Below are 15,633 nucleotides of genomic sequence, written 5' to 3'. Positions count from 1 at the left end.
CCGACTGTGAGAGATGTAACACGTTGGATCACGTTTATGTGCAAATTTCTAATCTCTTTTATGCCTTTCTTCCTTCTGTCCTTTTCTTTTCGTTTACCCCGCTCAGCTGCACAGCGTAGCCAGCCGATACGTACACTGGCGAACCTGTCTGCCAATATTTGCTTTTTTTTCTTCCTCCTACCCCACAGTTGATATGCGCACTTATTTGAGGAAGAAATACGGAAAGGGAATACGTGATGATTCTCTTAACTGTGAGATGATGCTGAAGACGCAGTCAATAAGTCCAGGACTGGGAAATGCGCAGAAGTCCTTTGCATTTTTCTCTGATTTTGCACATGCTATTCTCCAGCTAAAGTAAAGAAAAAAAAAACGGCCAGTGTAGCATAAATGTGGTACGACACGCCTCATTTTTATTATTAACAAAAAATGTCATCAAAGCGTTTAGATAATTCCAGAAATCACAAATAGGCCTTTCTACACTACGTTGGCTTGCTCTTCCATTTCTTATGCAGGTGGCCCCTTAGAAGCGAGACATCGGTCATTTGCCTTCAGGCGCCTTACGGTTTCAATTCTTTGATGTGCCTGCAAATACAGAAAGATCCTTCGTAAGTAGCTCTCTGACCCGACAGAGTAGTGCAACGGAGAACACAGTAAAATGTTTTTTTGAAGCTCAGCCAGACAAATGCATACTTCAAATCTTCAAGCAAAAGGGATCCCAAATGCAATACTCGTTTTTTTTTTACCGACAAAGTGACGTCATAAAGCGAGCTGTTGTGGTATGGAATTAGCCCGCCTGTTAGTTGCGCTTGCGTGCGTGAGCACACGCCTAATATTGTGCATCTTTTAATGAGGGCATTTTTTGTTTTACTCAAAGACATCACGCGTGTTTGATTGACTACATAAGTTAGGGCAATACTAGCTAAGAAAAAACACAGTCGTCATGTTTTTGCAATAAAAAAAAAACAGATTACATGGTGCATTTGCTAAGAGCGCAAATTTATTTTTGTCTCTTCTCGAGTCCTGCGCCAGAACCGCAGTAGCTTTAAGTTTAAAAGTTTAAGGGTGTTACGAACATCTACCACCTCTTCGGCACAACTCTTCAATAAGCGGATATGCTCGTTTATTCACCTGCAACGTATATGTTGATCTTGAAATGCTCTTTTCATAAGTTTTCGGCCTCCGACAATATTGGGCCTTCGCCTCCCCTCCCATGCCGTCCTGCACAAAGTTTGCTGCGTGCTGCTCAAGCACGAATGTCAATTCCCTCGATGCTGCTGCCGCGCTTCCTCACTCTGGCATTTTTACACCGAGTCGCCGCGGTCATCAAATGCGATATGTTCAGGTTTGTTTGTGTACGGGGGACACCATACTGTTTAATTTAGTTAGTGTGGCAATGTTTACAGGTTTGTACGGCCGATGAAACTACTATGCTTACTTTGTATAGCTGTCCACTAATTTGCAATCGCAACGGATGCTTGGCGTTTTGGGCGAAGCTGCGGCTTTTTGCTACTACCAGTGTGTAATTGTAATTTGCGAAAATGTAGAAATGAAATGAGTTAAACAGGAACCAGGGTTTAAGCTAATGGGCATTCAAACATGACAAACACGGAAATACAAGTATGAAATTGTAGAATGCCGTAAAGGAAGCTAAAGTTTCTTTTCAGATTGTTTGAGAATGTATGAGTTTAAAGCGCAAACTTTTATTTCGAATCAACAAGCCTACGGCATTATCAGCTTGCTTGCAGAAACTGAGAAGCTGCATTAGATTTGAAAATTGCGTGACTGCTATGTGTTCTAACGTAAACTCTCCTTATTTTTTATATGTGAACTCAACTGCACTTGGCAGGTAAAACCCCATAATATAGTAAATGATTAAATATTACCCTATTTATTATATAAATGAAATTGGTTGTCGTGTTTGGTGACGAACACATAGAATATTTTATCACAGAATCCACCGCAATAGAGACAAGTGCAGACACGAACCTGTTACTTTTTTTTTTCATCGCTTGGTAGGGCCTGAACAGTAATGAATCCTGCAAGGCATCCGATACCAGCCATTGCTAGTCCAATTGTTGCCACCAGCGGTGCAAAGGGACCAGCAGCCGCAGCTGCTGGGAGCAATACTCCGGCCGATATGGCCGTCCCGAACGTGGCAGCCTTTCTGTCCTCGTCACTGATGGTTGGCATCTTGCTGCCGCCGACTCGCTCTGTGTCGCTCCTCTTTCAGGTAACCTCTCTTTCGAACCCTACAAAAGAATTCAAAATAGACTGTTACGCCATGCAAGTGTCGGAAGGCACTTACTTGGCCTTTGCGCACTACAAGCCAGCGCATAGTTTAAAGAAAAATTGTTGCTTATCTAAAATATTTGTGCAAAGGCAGGTGCACAATGGCGCTTGTTCTTTTGACGTGGATACTTTCACCGAGACAATATTGTCAGTCAATATTGCTGGCTAATGGTCAGCGATCCTGCGCTACCGCGGTTTGAGGTCGTACACTAAGGCAAGGCTTACACTATCGCCATGTGTACATTGGAAAGGATAATGCCCACCGAACAAACTTTCGGGACCCGAAGTCTTTTATGCTGAATGAAAGTAGCTATACAATGGTGGTTATCAGGCGCCGCGGGAAATCCGCCAAGCAAATACACGCCACACAAACTCCAGCTTCTCGTGTGTCCGTGTATGTTGCAGCGCTAAATTAGGCAAAGCGTCCTCTTTTTCTGGTTTTTCGAGCAGCCATCGACAGACATGTACTAGTAACGAGCAACAGATGAGTATGAGCGGTATATCGCGCTTCCCAACTAAATCGATAAGTGAACAGCGCAGCAGCTGCGGTAGCGACAGATCTTTGAAACACCCGTACAGGCCAACAGACCCCGCAAGTACCGCGAGAAGACAGCGCCTGGTGCTGAGTGTAGCGCCGCAGCCGGCACTTTGGCTACGAAGCCGGCTCCCAGTAAGCAAGAATTCCCGTACACATTTAGGTATATGTATAGGCCACGGCTTACTATATGACACGCGGTATAAGCGGGTTATATTGTCACGCCATTCTACCCCTGAAGTTGCTCATACCTTGTCTCACGTTCTTGACAAGTTATTCCTCGGAATTGTGAAAATGACAGCCCAAAAACAAATGTCATGAAACAGTACGCTGACCGCGCGTGCCTTCGTGGTAAATCTTCTCAGACACAAAAGCTAAAAGTGCGAAAGAACAGCAGAAATCTGACAATATTGCATCTTTTGGGGCGCGGCCGTCCATTACCTCCGCGATTAGACCGCGCAAAAGGCTGCGTTTCTTCTAGAAAGCTCGGCTTCGTACATAGCGTTTGCCGCCAGCGTTTTACGGTAAATATTACGGTTAAATAAGCTGTAGTTGCCTGGAAGAGTGAGGAGAACTCAGGAATGTTTTAATGCTATCGGCGTTGCACTCTTAAAGGTGAAGCATAAGCGTCCTCCAACTTTTTAATGCCAAAGGTTTAAGTTCTCAGTGTCGCAGAAAATACGGCGTCGACGTCCCGCGTGCAGCGTCTACCATCGTTGAGCGACAAAATGATTCCGAACCGCGCAAACCCAACTACACAGACCCTCCTTGTAGCGCAGAGAGTTTACTGAAGTTATTGACTTTTTTTAAATAAAATGCGTCAAAAATGACTCACACACAACCTACAGGCCTGACAGCGTCGGATTGTAATTTGAAAATCAGAGAAAACATAATTTTGTTAGGCGTAAACTCAAAAATATACGCCTTTCCCAGCGTGTCTACCTTTCATTCAAGGGTGGGCAGAGCTCGCTTCTTTGCACTAACACGAGCCCACGTTAAAGGCCGCGTTTCTACCGAAAAGCTCGCCTGCGTGCATGGCGTTCGCTGCCAGCGTTTCCCCATAAACTTTACGGTTACATAAGCTACAGTTGACGGGAAGAGTGAAAAGCAGTCGAGGATCTTTGAGCGCTTTAAAATTCCACTCTTAAAGGCTAAGCTTAAGCATCCTCGAACTTTTTTTTTTTCACACTTGCCGATATTAGGCTCTTCTTCTGAAAGAGAAGCCGTCCTGAATAAATATTCCGCTTTTTACAGTTAACATTTTTTTCCTCAAGAGCAACAAATTGAACTTAAACTGCTCCAACGAGTGTCTCATCAAAAAAATTATGAGTTTTAGATGTATTTGAATAGTTATGTTGAAGTTTGCTTTTAGCGAATGCTGTCTCCTAAACATTCCTTCTTTTTCGCTCAATAATTTTACCCTTTCATGACCGTAGCTGAAGGAATTATAATAACGGCTACTTTCGCATGTTCGCGTAGCTCTTCAGCAGCATTACTGTTGTACTACAGGCGAGCAATGATGGATTTTTGACAACATACCCAATCGTGCCATTACGGAGGAAATCTTACCAGTCGTGCTAGTGGCTTGCCGGCCTCCGATGCGGACTGTCTCTGTCTGGTGACACAACTGAGCTCTTTCGTTCTTTATATTGGGGCGCGTGTAACTGTGTTTCCGGCGTCACCACCTTTATTCGATAAAAACGATGTCTTTCTTTCTCTCTCTATCTCTCTGAATAGATTTGTGAAGCTTTCGATGCCTTATCTAGTTGTTTGTTATTCTCCAGATGAAGCTTTTTGCATTAATCACTTGGCTTATCAGACGTTCTGAAAACACTCTTCTGTGCACATTTCTTTCTGCCTCAACAGTGTTTTCGTCCGCTTTTTACGTGAGTTCCGCATTTCAGTAAAGATTTTTCTTTCTTTGGCGAGTTGCGTTTATGCAGACAATGACCCTATTCTTCATCCGTCCCACTCCAATTCATCACTCTTTATTATCTCTAGCTCGGAGATAACATTCCCGGTCTCTGCTTTGCGTAGTTTATGCCTGATCCGTAAAACAAGTGCTTTCTTTAGAAACAGATGTTCTACGCTTGTTGTGTGCAGTTCGCGCAGAATGACCGAAATGCATTTATCGGCGCCCCCATTATCCTGATGATGGTTTTATACTTTTTTATACTTTTTTATACGCTCTCATAAAGTTATAGTGGCTTTCGAAACCTGTGTCTTGCTCTCCGAGGTTTTCAAGTGTAACGCGCGCTGTTCGTTGTACGTGAGCCCTTGCGTATCTAGCGAGAATGACTTGTGTGTTCCCGTAAGACGTTTTACGAAAAGGTAAATTAACTATAAATCAACAGAAATTGCCACAAGACAGAAAAAATTGGAGGACGCTTAAGGGGACAGGGTAGGTCCTATTCTTGCCATGCATTTTAAGCTATGTTCGTGACCCTTTTTCTCATGATCTGCTGGGGTTGGAACATTAACTTTGGTGTCATTGTAATCAGCAATGGTAGGTAGTGTTACTGAACTAGGATTATTGTTTTTGAAAAATTAGGTTTTTTGCTTTCTTTTTTTTACTGGACCCACCCAATTTTAGAGCCAAAATCTGCAGTAAATAGCCTGTAAATAAAAATCCCCTGCAATAATATTTTAAATGCCAGTTCAGTAGACTGTCTGTAATGTTTTCTCAATATCTGGAAAATATTATCTCCATAGCGCTTGTAGTTTCTGAAAAAAGGGGTCAAATGCAGCAAAAATTGGTGTTTTGAGATAATTGCCTTTGAAGTGGAAGAAAGAGCTATATTGCAATATAGGACTATAGAAACGAATTCTGGCGCATTCTTTCAATAGCCACCAGCCTGGTAGTCCCCTCCATCATCAACACTTCTTTTCTGTGCTAGCTGCCTTGTTTTCCGGGCCTCCGTAGTGACCAGTCTTGTAGCCCTCTCTGCAAAGTACAGTCGCCGCCAGTCAGCTTCGCGCAACCACTCGACTGTGAACCGTCCTGGAGAAACTCCGAATGACCTCAAAATGTTGGCTCGAGCAATGCTGCGGTCATTAAAAGCTAGCACAGCATCTATTGTCGCTATTTTAAGCGTTTTGAGGCCAAGAAAGACATTCTTCGGAGCGCGCTCCCGTACAACGTTGTTGAACTCCTCATTCGCGTTCTGAGTTTTTCCATGGAGACATTTCTGGAGAAGCTCAGGCTTTGAGAGCAGCTGAAACACCGGCGTTCCGCTTCAAGCGTTCCGCCGAGCATGAAAGCTTCGATGCAGACGCGCACGGGGTGGCCACGGCGCCCACTCCTGGATTGTGTTGCGGAGAATTGGCGTCATTGAAGATCGACTTATGCCATTTTCCTTGGAAGAGGCGTTGTTTAAAGAATTTCTTTGGCTTCGTCATTGCATTACCGCTAAATAACCCAGCATCAAAGTATAAACAAATTCGATTGTCCGCGAAAACACGCCGAAGCACGAGCAAAATGCCGCGCGTTGCGAGTAATCCAGCTGCGTCTTAGGATTCCTTTGGCTACAGTGGCTGTAGTTTGGCTAAGTGAAATATGCTAGCTAGGTTTTCACTGTTGCCAGATGAGTGACAGCCATTCCACTAAACATGACAAAAATAGGCGTTGGAAAAAAATTTTTTTTTCAGTTTAGGAGAGGCACAGATCTCGAGCATGTGTCAAAGGGGGCGTGGCTGGATGCTGCTTAGGTTTCGAAAAATGTTGATTTTGAGGTAAATATTTCGCGTGCGCGCAAATGAAACACTGGGCCATGTTAAGGAAAGAATAGAGATTTTAAATTACACAAAAACAAAAAATCGATTTTTTTCGGAAACTTTGCCTGCCCTGTTCCCTTAAGCTTCGCCTTCAAGAGTGGAACGCGACAGCGTTCCCGTCGACCCGCCAAGGGGTCGACGGGAACGCTATGGCGCAGCGACTGCGCGCACCGCATCGGACGCGCTGAGCGTCGTGCAGCGCTGCGTTCGGCGCGGCAACGAAATGCGCGCCTGAGCAAGCGACGCACGCCTGAGCCTTAGAAACAGCTCGTTTCTAAGGCAACACCGCATTCACTAGAGACGCTTTTGTACCGCTTTGAAGCATCGAACTCGTGGCTGAGTGTAGTAACTTTAAACAGAAAGGTTCTAAATAAAGTGCATAATATTCGCGGGTACACATTTTTTGGTAGAGAAATAAAAGTTTTAGCTTATGCCGACGACATAGCAGTGTTCTGTCGTGATAAACAGAGCATTGCAGAAGCTGTGAGGGAAGCCCAAGCTTTTTGCAAGGCTTCCGGTAGTGCCATAAGTTGGTCAAAATGTTTAGGGCTTTGGCACGGGAATTGGCCAGACGCACCAGAGGTCTTTTGCAAAATGCAATGGAGTGTATTACCCGGCACTTATCTTGGGGTTCCACTCAGTGCCTACCGTGAGCCAATCGAATACTGGACGAGCGAGAGAGACGGAATGAAAGAGCAAACTAACAAATGGGGAGGCCACAACTTTTCGATGTTTGCTAGGGCCAAAGTATGTAATATCTTTTTAGTAGCTAAAGTGTTCTACGTCCTGCAGGTGCTATGCATGAGCCGATCTTCAATTCAAAAAATACACAGAGTGTTTGCAGAGTTTATTTGGGGTTCGGTGTGGGAACGCACGAGCAGAAGTAATTTGTTTCACACATTGCGCAGTGGGGGACTTGGTTTAACGCATTTGTTTTTCAAGCAACTTGTATCGAGATTTGTTTTCTTCCGCGACCAAAGCGATGGGTTTCTGCGGACGGTAATCCAAGTGAGATTGCGCGACGCTTTGCCCGATTTTGTTGTATCGTCGCACGCAATCAAACCGATGGCACTAAAGGGCTATCTGCGTGAAGTTTCCATGGCGATACGTCTTCTAAACGCTCGTTTTTCGAAAGACTACTTGTTTGCAGTGTCACGAAAACAATTGTATAAGGATCTTGTTGAAGTGTTTATACCTACACCAGTGTATCGTTCTATGTATTACTTAGGGCCTGAACGAGATGTTTTCAAGCGAGTCAATAATATGCCTGTACGAGCTAACACAAAATCATTCTTTTTCAAACTGCATACCGGCACACTGCCTGTTAAGCCATGGCTAAGAAGCAAGGGCTTGTTTGTCCCATGGTCAGACAACTGTCTTATATGTAACAAGGAAGAAACTGTCGAACATATTTTTCTTGACTGCCACGATGCCCGCTTTCTTTGGGACATCCTGCAAAGAACATTAAAAAAGGAGCTTCCTATCACTGCGTTCGGAATAAGGTTTTTGCCATGTGCTGAACCTGACGGTGTGCCGGTGGACATGTTGATGCTATTGTGTATGCAAAGTGTGTGGCGAACTCGTATGGCTGTACGCAATGCTGATGTTGATGCAAGGCCAGCAATGTATTATTTTACCGAGAATGTTAATTATACAAGCGAAGTGTTGAAACTGCTAAGTGATCCGCCAAATTGGCTTTCAGTGTTGAACAGTTTGGCTTCGATGAAGCCATTTTAACATGACACGTCAGTCTTAGTAAAGACTAGACTTTTTAACATTCGGATTTATTTGACAATATTTGTATGTACTTGCCAAGCCGGTAATAAAAAAAAAAAAAAAAAAAAAACTCGTGGCTGAGTGGTAACGCCTCCGTCTCACACTCCGGAGACCCTGGTTCGATTCCCACCCAGCCCATCTTGCAAGTTGTTTTTTATTCATGAAGTGCCTGCTGGGATTTATCGCCGACACCGACACCGACGACGCCGACACCGACGCCGACGACACCGGCTTTTCTGCGACACGAGCTCCTTAACGCTGTCGCGTTAAAACGCACTTCACCACCACAGACCACATAATTGCCACGATAAGAGAGCGCTGAAAGGGTGCTTATACGAGACCAACAGTTTTTATTAACGCGTGAGCGTTTAGTGGCTATGGAGTGTCCGGGCGCAGTCCGTGGTAGACGCAGGGAAGCGATGATCACCGGCGAGGGGAGCAAGGAGAGGGGGCGCCATGCCAGTAGCGCTTTGCGAGTGGGCGCGTGGGAGAGCGCGGACCTGCGCGTGGGGGTGCGCGCACATAGACCTTGCAGCAATATGGCTGTGATTGCGCCCCATGCTCGCGGCCAAGGCAGCGTCCGTTCGCAGAACTCTTCAGACAACAGCAGCAGAAGCAGGCAGAAGCGCTTTCGCCTATCGCGAAAAGCTTGTTTGGGGGCTTGCTGTTTAGATGGGGCACAGATAATCATTTGCGGCCGATGTGGTTGAGTTGCAGAAGGGTTCTCATGTGTTATCTCTACTGATTGTAAAACAGCCCCCCCTCCATCCCCCTGATTACGCCAAAAACGGTGTGCTGAAAAATTCGCTGACAGAGACAGATGGAATGGCAGCAGTCACACGGGCTTCATTGTTTAAACCTTGGGCCTGCGGCGGCTTGCATGAACATTTAGTAACGCAAATAATAAAGAATTTCGGAAGCGTTCCTGAATGTTCCGTAGACAACGTCTAGTCCGCACTCGAACGCATTCCTAAATTTGTTATTATTTCCGTTAAAGGTACGTGCAAGCCACCACCCGACTGATTGCCCTAAAAACACCCAGCCAGCTCATTTCTTCAACGCCATCTTTCACGCAAGAGGCTAGAAGAACACAAGCCGACCGCCGCAGTATTTCTCGTTTGCTAACCATTTTTATACGGAAGCGATTCGAGAGGTCCAGTATCTCTAAATGGTTTTCGCTTTCATTCTACGGCGTTGAGGGTGAGGTTGAGGATTATTTTCCTTCAAAGATGAAAGAGGGAACTGCGACAAAAGGCGGTAAAGTCTTACGAGGTCAGGCTTTACGGTTATTTTCGAGAACAAATACTTTTCTTGATTTTTAGGCAGCCTGTATCGCTCGTGTGTTTGCGCACATAGCTTTCCAATGGAAGGTCTTGCGAAAGGCAGGGGGAAAACATATGAAACTTCCCGCTTGCCGCTTCAAACAAATATAACATATCTGCCCCATCCTGCGCCCTGTACTCAGATTTCCGCAATGTATTATCGAAAAAGAAAAAAAAAAACTTCAGTGCAACATTCCGTTCATGTCTGCGTTTTACTCGCGCAACATAGTGCGCAGTAATTCATTCGTTCGGGTTATATTATTGTGGTGTGACAAAAATATGTGACAAAAGTTTACAGTGGAACATTCATGTTTCCGTATTCCTGGCGTAACAGAATGCGGAGTAATTGATTGGTACTGGTTATTTTATCGCCGTCGCACCTCGGGCGCTGAAAACAGTTGCAGGTAGCCATTATAAATATGCTAATGTTTTGCCCGAAAGCCTTGTGAAAGTTTTTTCAGTCCATGCTTAACAACAACAACAAAAAAGCTAGCACGGTAGCATAGTTAATGGCCGCATAGTGGATTTGGCATTTTGCTGCTGAACTCGAGCTCACGGATTCAAACAAGGTCGCCGAATTCGATAGTAACGAAATGAAAAAAAAAGCACTGATGTAGTTTTGTTTAGGTGTAGGTTGAAGAACCCTAGGTAATGAGAACTGAACAGTGTGCTTCAGTCATATCGCCAGACAAAAAACGCCATAATTTTTTTTTAATAGCGGAATAAAAAAAGGAGGTGGTTGTGTCATTCGGCTTTTTTCAGGCGTGTAAACGAAAGTAATTATTTTCGAGTCTGATTTCTGAGAAAAACATGTTGCGCAAACGTTATAGTTTATACCTAAATTTAATGCCGTTCCCAACTGTACATCCGCTTAACTAAGAATCTTCTGTATTATAAACGACTGCTTTCAGTTTCCCGGTGCGTTGTCATAAGCACAATAATGAAGCAATTAAAGAAACAGAGTGCCCCACATGCACGTACGATATGTGTTAATATGCTGTGTTCGCTCAAGAAGTCGCATAACATTGGGCACCCAAATTAAATTGGTTGCAGACAGGGTGATACTGTCAAAAAAAAATTTCTTCCTTGCTTCAATAAAGCTAGCAGGTTTACAGGCTGCGCCAAAACGGGGCGTTTATATTGAATGACCGCTGGGAACTTGTACCGCAGCACCGATTAGCACACGTGCGTTGATTCTCTTAGGAACTGGTGCGCCTCAGTGCAATTAACAGTCATGACTCTCGAGGAGCACGATCATTCGGAATAAGATTCCTGCACTTGCATCGGCTCCTCACCTTCGAGACATGAAACGTTATGTGATCCATAAATTCCGTACTTTCAAACGTACGGAAAGGGCTAGTCAGTAAATTTTAATAGTGAATTCTGAAGTCGAATGCGCTCTGAATAGCCAATACCGTTCGATGCAACTGTGTTGCTACTTCATTTCGCTAGCTGGCACGTAGAACGATACCGCCAGACAAGCCACGGAGATTACATGGAGACTTGCCGGTTGCCCCGATTCAGTCTGAGCACATAGGCGATATGTTTTCCCTAACACTGTTGTTCATGTTAACGTCCAACAATGGCCTTGAGTCCTTTTCTCGGAAAGTCGATTGGTCACCTGGCGCTGTGCAGCTTGTGTGTACACACACACACACACACACACACACACACACACACACACACACACACACACACACACACACACACACACACACACACATATATATATATATATATATATATATATATATATATATATATATATATATATCAGTCAGATGCATTTGTTCGCCCCACGCAGTCAATAAGCCTGGTGTATTTCGCTATATTATTGTTTTCTTTCATCGCTGTCCCCGATCGATATTGTCTTAAGAAATAAAGCCCTTAACATGACACGATATCAATAAATTTTTTTCATAGCTCCATGTTGCAGACAGGCAGCTTCTGCGGCAAAACATTAGGTGTTACTTGCAGGAAACAGTGTTAAAGATAGCAGTTCACTTGGCTAAAACTACAATTTGTATTTGCCGACGACAGTCGCGGGAGCATTAAGCCAAGTAAAACCATAAAAAATTTACTGCAGAGACTTTCTGCGAGAAAAACTGGCTGTCCGCCAGCGTCCGCGCAACGAATGTGCGCTCGCTTCCAGACGACGTACTTGACAACGACCGAAAATTTAAGACGTCATGTTGTATAACCCATGCATCATATCTGTATACGTAGCCAAAACGTGTCAATATAAGTTTTCTGTTGAAATCGAGCGTCATTATAAGAGCATTCGCGTGCAATCGGCCTCGGCGTCCACAGCGGAAGTGCGCTGAATATGCTGTGGAGAGCGCCTCCGCCCGGATCCATGTCGCTCGCAGCGCCCTCACACACATTTTCCACATGCTGCGCCTCAGCGGGAGATCGCCGTGCGACCTACTTCACTACATTCAAGTGCCTACAAGTGCCGTGTTAGGAGCTCTGACGCAACGTTGTGAAACTGGCAGAAGAAGATTGTTTTTATGCTTTTGCGGCAGAGTAAGCGCGCATTTCTCTTGCCGCTTCGGGTACTGTGCCTGCGTCCGGGTTTAGCTATCAGAGGACATTTGCCAGGCGTGAAAGCGCTGCGATGAAGTCCAGGGCCGGTATTTTGTAGCGATGCCTTTTGCAATTCTATTCCTTTTGAGACTTTTCGCGCTTGGCCAGTGGTCAGAGCGACCGTCTGCCCACATTATCAACGGGATCAGGCGGCCGTGTGTGGTGGATGATAAGAATAGCATAGAATAAGGCATAAGGCATCGCTACAAAATAACAGCCCAGGTTTCGCCGGTACACGCGAAAGGCGATGCATTTGCGTGTTTCTAGCCCAATGTAGCATCTACAGATTCAACAACTCGATGTGCTTGCACTGCTCGAAAGTACGTACGTGCATACCAGAGTGTGGCCAGTCGAACTGCCGTGTCTCGAGATTGTGCAGCTTCATAATTTAATCACCGTCGACACGCGATTTCCGAATGTATGGCGCGCGACACATTCGGCTGAATAAGAGAAGCGTCGTGCAGAAATGTGGGCCACCATCGTGGAGCTGCTCAACTATTCTCGTCGTTTTGTCGTGACGCTGGCATCTCTGCACGCACAGAAACTGGTCCTGCGCCTCTACGACAAACTGGTGCCGCTGGCTCTCAAGCGCAAACATCACAACGAACCTGTACATTTGTAAACAAAGTGTCCGCAAGGAAAGCCCGGAGGCCTTGGGATGTATTCTCTAGGTGTCCACCTAGTGGACTGTTCATTTCGGCCGCTGCTAATTGCCCGGGGCCGCTCGGCTCCTCCTCGTTCGTATAGCTGCATCCAATCAGCAGCGGCCGAACTGGACAGTCCACTAGGTGAACCCTTGCAAAAATACCCCCCCCCCCCTCCTATCCTCTGGCTTCCTTCGCATCCAGACCACAATGTCGTTTACCTCATCGTAACGAAGGCTTGGCGCGCACACATATGCCGACACAAGGCCATGCTTCTCTGGCGGTCACTGAGCGTGCACAAGTTTGCTTCGTTGCATCGCTGCGCTGGCACCACGCGGTAGGCAGCCACGCCATCGCATGTCCTTTAAATTTTGTGGGCGAGCATCTATCCGACAAAAAGAGGCCTCATAGCTGAACTTTTACTGACGAGTGACAAAACAAAAAACATTGAAATACAACCTCGTAAACAGAGGAGCCAGGAAAACGGCCAGAAATGGCCATCTATATATATATATATATATATTTATTTATTTATTTATTTAAAATACCTTACAGGCCCCATGGGGGCATTGGGCATTATATATATATATATATATATATATATATATATATATATATATATATATATATATATATATATATATATATATAATATGAAATTACTCGTTCATTAAAAATTAAGTCGAGTAAGCTCGAGATCACATCCCCAACGCTCACCACTCTTTTTTTCGCATAACAATTGTTACAACTTATTTTACTGCTATGTAGATTATTGAGCACTTTCGCCAGTCCTTTATTTCTCTTTGGTAGCTTCTAATCAATGGACACAACAAATTCTATCAGATCGCTAACGGTACTTTCTTCTAAGTACTAAAATTAGTGTTCGTTATCGGCAATCATAGTACAGAGCAGCGGCATTAAACAATGCAAGATTTGGAGAAAAAAAAAGAATGCAGAGCGTGCACGCTACAGAGGGCAGTGGTTGTACTGAAATAAGGTCAATGCAAAAAAGCCACTAACCTGCAAAATACGAATGCGCTCCCGTATCAACGGTGAGTCCAACCCGATTGCCGCTATTGAAATACTGGGTGCGGCCTGGAGCAGAGCCTTTTATAGGAGTCCCGCCCACGTCTCCAGGCGGAAATGACGTTGAAAGTGTCGCGGAACGTGCGCACGCCACTCTCGCGTGATGTCCACCTCCCCCCCCCCCCCCCCCACTCCGACCAGTTTACGCCGCCTCACAAGCGTACCGCTGGGTTACTATGCGGGTCTGCCGATGCGCCACTGGCCGGAAATTCAGTCGGAAAGAGAGGGAGTGACTGCCAAACTAGCCACATTCCTCCTTACCCTCACTCCTGGCCTCTTGAACTTTCCCTTGTCGCGCGCCCTCTCCCTGCATGAGTCACGCGACGTGTTATTACGACTTCTTGGGTGCGATCTTGTAGGCGTTGCAAAATAGAACGGAGGCGGTCCGTTCCATTGAGCCGCACACGATTGGTCAGTTCGAATGGTGACGAACGCCATGACGTCAATTGTGAAGTGATATCTGCTGTCAATCACTCCGTGCCGTCTGCTATCGGACGAACGCAACGGAATGGACCGCCGATTTCGCGACGGAAAGAACGGACCGCCTCCGTTCGATTTTGGAGCGCGTACAAGATCGCACCCCTTATTGCAGATGCGACTTTTAGTATATTTTAGGCATCTTAGACTACAGGAGGAAGGACCATGGAGTCGCCGTCTGTCGGAAGCGCCTCGCCTGCGTGGTATGAGTAGAGTGTACAAGAATACGGTTGAGTGGGACGAGCGGCTGGGGCGGTGAATGCTTTGCAGTGAGGCGCGCGACGACGCTAAATACTGTGGCGGCCCTCCAAGCGAAGTGTATTGGACCGCATCAAGGTCGCGCCTTTGAAAACTGCTGGCGATACTTATCGGAAGGGTCATTTGTAGTACTTCGCGCGCTGGTATCTGCATTCATACCATTCAAACAGTGTTCATATTTGGATATGACATGTATTTATGCCTTAGGAATAGATGCATTTCTTGCTCTTCTTCATTTCCTCTTTATTAAAGGACGCTCGGTGATTGCGGGTGCATTGTAGTCGCAGTGTCGGCTTTAATGCTGCTACGTTATTGTACAGTAACCTTTGGAGAACAAATATTGTTCTTGATCTTCAAGCAGTATGTGTCTCTCGTGTGTTTGCGCACATCGTTTTCCAACGGTAGGTCTTGCGAAAGGTAGACGGAGAAACATTGTAACTTCCTGCTTGCCGCTTCAAACAAATAAAAGATGTCTGCCCCATCTGGTGCCCTGTACTCAGATATCCGCAAAGTATTGTTATAGAAAAAGAAAAAAAAATACAGTGGAACATTCATGTTTTCGTATTCCTGGCGTAACAGAATGCGGAGTAATTGATTGGTACTGGTTATTTTATCGTGTCGCACCTCGGGGGCCGAAAACAGCTGTAGGTAGCCATTATATATATGCTAATCTTTTGCCCGTAAGCCTTGTGAAATATTTGTCCAGCCCATGCTTAACAACAACGAAAAAAAAAGGTGGCACGGTAGCATAGTTAATGGCCGCATAGTGGATTTGGCATTTTGCTGCTGAACTCGAGCTCACGGATTCAAACAAGGTCGCGGAATTCGATGGTAACGAAATGAAAAAGAAAAGTACTCGTGTAGTTCTGTTTAGGTGTACGTTAAG

The 15,633-nt window shown here is 45.3% G+C and overlaps 1 long non-coding RNA gene across 1 annotated transcript; it reads right to left on the bottom strand.

Annotated features, from left to right (window-relative positions):
* Window positions 1-388: 388 nt before the first annotated feature.
* LOC135911888 (uncharacterized) lies at window positions 389-14,104 on the bottom strand. The gene is made up of 3 exons (XR_010567488.2): window positions 13,947-14,104; window positions 1,987-2,249; window positions 389-582 (listed from the first exon to the last, which is right to left on the bottom strand). It is a non-coding gene; the product is annotated as an uncharacterized lncRNA (long non-coding RNA).
* Window positions 14,105-15,633: the final 1,529 nt, after the last annotated feature.

This window comes from Dermacentor albipictus, chromosome 10 (assembly GCF_038994185.2).
Source record: "Dermacentor albipictus isolate Rhodes 1998 colony chromosome 10, USDA_Dalb.pri_finalv2, whole genome shotgun sequence".
Classification (NCBI taxonomy): Eukaryota; Metazoa; Arthropoda; class Arachnida; order Ixodida; family Ixodidae; genus Dermacentor; species Dermacentor albipictus.
This window is presented reverse-complemented; position numbering and strand designations above follow the sequence as displayed.